Genomic DNA, 3,941 nt, shown 5'->3' on the forward strand with positions numbered 1-3,941 from the left:
AATCTACTCGGAGTTAGCTCTCGCACTCACCGAGTTCACCAATTGCGAATTTTAAAAACAATTGGCGAATTTTATTTTAATTGGGCCAATAATAAATTTCATGTAATAAACGTTATTTTATTAGAAAATAACTGGGTTTTTATTTTTTTGGGGTTTTTTTTTGCAATTTTTAAAGTGTAAATAGATCATTTGGCTAAATTGTCTGATCACCCAGAGCTATCCCCGCAGTATTAATATGACTTTCTTTAATTTTCTTTAGGAGAAAGAAAAATAAATTGGAAGGAAAATATATATTTCACATGTCCTCCAATCTGCCAACTTCACTTTCTTGTTCTTCACACCAGCTCGCTTTTACCTGTGGTCAACGGAGGGCAACTCGGACAACTATTTTATGGATTCATCTTACTACTCCCAGAAGTCCTGCAGTGGAGGGTGTACGTGTGATCCGGAGTTGAAGGGGTGCTCGCAGTCAACTGTGTAAGTCAATGTAGCGAGCGATTTATCACTGGGCTACGTCCCGCCCCTTTGCATGGAATAGATGCCAAACACATGTAACTGCTAGTGGCAAACGATAAACGTTTATGAAACTGGCTCCTGGGCCCTGTACCACGAAGTGATCTTAGCGTTTCAATCACCTCATGTGCATACGGTAGTTAAGGTGATCTTACCACAAAGATCACTTCGAAGAACGGGGCCCTGATATATAGTTATAAAAATGTAACTTAAAAAAACTAATCTTTCTTGCTTTCTTTTATCCCTTCTTTCTTCCTTCATTCAGGTATCCATCCATCCATCCATTCATTCATTCATTCATTCATTCATTCATTCATTCATTCATTTAGTTACTTAGTATTTGTTTGTAAACCTTTCAATGTTTCCCCCTCAGAAATGTTCGCAATTACGGAGTAGAGAAGTTGACCACAAACTCTTTCAGTTCTGGAAACCAAGAAATGTAAGTACACGTTGTTGTATAATCGCATATCAATCATATTTATTTAATTGTCGAGTATGCATTTTATTACTGCGTTACCATTGTTTAATATGTCCGGGGGGGGGGGGTCATAGCACATTATGTGTTACATATTACTAATTACTGCTTACGCAATGACTTTCTAGTATTAATTACACTTATGAGAAACAAAATGTGGATATTCACATGTGTATATACATAAGAAAGTAATATAGCCACTTTATTATATTTACCATACTTATATTAAATTTTTTAAAACAATTTTCAGAAACCTCATCAAAATGTCATCTCTGAAGGTAATTGAAGAAGAAAGCTTTTTCTCCGCAACAAGCTTATATAAACTGTGAGTAGATGTTTAGAAGATACTATTAATGTCAATAACTGGTACATATAAACTAACTAGGGCATTTTTTTGTATAATGTCCAGGAGTTGGGAACATTTCCTGCTGATTCCGTTAGTTACGACTCTGACAGTATCCCCCCTCTCTCTTACTCTATCTCTCTTACTCTCTCTCTCTCTCTCTCTCTCTCTCTCTCTCCTCTCTCTCTCTCTGGTCTCTGTCTCTCTCTCCTCCTCTCTCTCTCTCTCTCTCTCTCTCTCTCTCTCTCTCTCTCTCTCTCTCTCTCTCTCTCTCTCTCTCTCTCTCGCTAAATCAATGTGCTCTAATGCTGTCGTTAACTAAATCAAACTTTAACGTTTTCAGACCTACAGTGTTCGTCGACCTGAAAAAGAAACAATTATCCTCCCAAATGCTGTGTCCATTTTAACATGTATATAGAAGTTTATATCACAACACACCCTCTCTCTCTCTTTCTCTCTCTCTCTCTCTCTCTCTCTCTCTCTCTCTCTCTCTCTCTCTCTCTCTCTCTCTCTCTCGCTCTCGCTCTCGCTCACGCTCTCTCTCTCGCTCTCTCATATATATATATTATATATATATATATATATATATAATATATATATATATATATATATATATATATATATATGATATTATATTATATTCTTTCTTTCTCACCATTTCGTTCTGTCTGTATTTCTGTCACTATCTCCTCTATGTGTCACTGTTTCTCTGTGAAATGGTTTACAACAGTATCGTTTATTATTAGTGTTTATTTCCATTCTTCTCTTTTAGACACATATCTCATACTGGAATACGAGACGTACCCGACATATCAAAGACCTCCATGAGAGAAATGTGAGTTGACAATACATATCCAGGTGTAACTATTTCATCGATTTCGTTGTTATGTAATTTCCGTAGTCCTAGGCAAGGTTCCCAGTATGGCTAACCAATAACCCGTCCTAAATTACGGTCTATTTTGATTCATACTTTATGTGCATGGACGTGTGGAAATTGGTAACAGAAGTTTTAACTAGACTCAGATATTTTAGCGCTATTTAATATATATATATACAAATATACACACACACTAAACAGTATAAGAAATGCAAATATGGATTTGGTTTTCTTTAATTTTGTTTAATTTATTCATTTTGAATCCCATTAGTCCCATTAGTCTATTTAAAATACAAATATTAAAATATTCGCGTTTCTTTTGTTGTTCAGTATACATGTACTAGTTTCTTTAAGTATTCGAGTCCTTCTTACAACACTGCACTGTACATTTCGTTCAAACTTACAGTATTTTGCTCAAATTATATTCTTTCCAGTACATCTCGTTTCTGGTGTTTTGGTGCGATTGTTTAGCACACGCCACAATTTCGATTTTGTTTTGTATTTACTTTATTAAAACATATTCTGTTCATTCATTTTGTATGTGTGGCAGGTGATATTTTAGTAATATTAAGTGTATATAGTTTGCTATTTTTAATATTATGTTTTAGCTATTTGTCAGATATAGTTGGAAACTTCACAAATGTGTTAACTACTGACTTTTTAGTGATAGGACTTTGAACGGTATTTAGCTAGCTAAACCATGTTAAAACTGTTAGCGTCATATCTGTAATTTTGTTTTATATATAATATGTTTTTTAATTCTGCGTGTTCATATTTATTTTTTGGGGTTTTTATTTTTATATGAGCTCATACTATAATTGTGCTAGCATTTAATGTACATGCACTCTGCATAATTTTTGTCCCTACATATGTTTTACAAATACGAGGTATATTGTTTGTTTGTTTGGAGTTAATTTCAAACAGTTTTGTCAGTTAGTCCATTGTATTTTTTTTATGATATAATACATTTCTTTTAGCTGATTTACATAATATTATTCCAATTAGTGTTCTTGATATTTTGTTTTGTTTATACATTCTGACAAACATTAATTATATTGTTGTTTGTTTGGAAATAATTTTACAGTTTTGTTCATTTTTATATATATATATATATAATATATATATATATAGATATAATTATATATAATCATTATATATATATATATATATATATTTTAAATGTGTTAATCCATCTTGTTTTTAGCTGGTTCACACATTAGAATTAGTGTTATTGGTTTTTTTGTCTCCCCAGTTAATTTATTCATATAAATCAACCAGTTGGTGCTTACTTGCCCATTACAATTCTTTTTTCATTAGTTACCTCCCCTTTATATTTCCATTAGTTACCTCCCCTTTATCTTTCCATTAGTTACCGCCCCTTTACTATTTAGAGATCTGCCCTGTCATGCATTTGTCAGTAAGCTTGCTTTTGTGTGATAGCGTGCCGTGAGTTAGCATTGAGGTTGGAAATAAGACTTGTCATTTATTAAAATTAAATTACTTGCACTACACTTCTTACTTATTCCACATTTGTACTTTGTTACTTTAGCTAAATATTTATAAAAAAAAATATATTATTTGTAGTTGTGTAACATATTGCAATTGCAATGGCCAATTGTATGTAAATGGAATTGTTTATTTAGACAATTGCAGTTTTACTGTCCCACTGTTTTCAGTTTGACAGTTTACAATAACTTCAGTACTAGCTACACTGAAAGGTACTGGATACATAC

The 3,941-nt window shown here is 32.8% G+C and overlaps 1 long non-coding RNA gene across 1 annotated transcript; it reads left to right on the forward strand.

The window, feature by feature from the left end:
• Positions 1–345: 345 nt before the first annotated feature.
• On the forward strand, positions 346–1,312 carry LOC121380757. The gene is made up of 3 exons (XR_005958996.1): positions 346–477; positions 887–952; positions 1,239–1,312. It is a non-coding gene; the product is annotated as an uncharacterized LOC121380757 (long non-coding RNA).
• Positions 1,313–3,941: the final 2,629 nt, after the last annotated feature.

This window comes from Gigantopelta aegis, chromosome 9 (assembly GCF_016097555.1).
Source record: "Gigantopelta aegis isolate Gae_Host chromosome 9, Gae_host_genome, whole genome shotgun sequence".
NCBI classification, from domain to species: domain Eukaryota; kingdom Metazoa; phylum Mollusca; class Gastropoda; order Neomphalida; family Peltospiridae; genus Gigantopelta; species Gigantopelta aegis.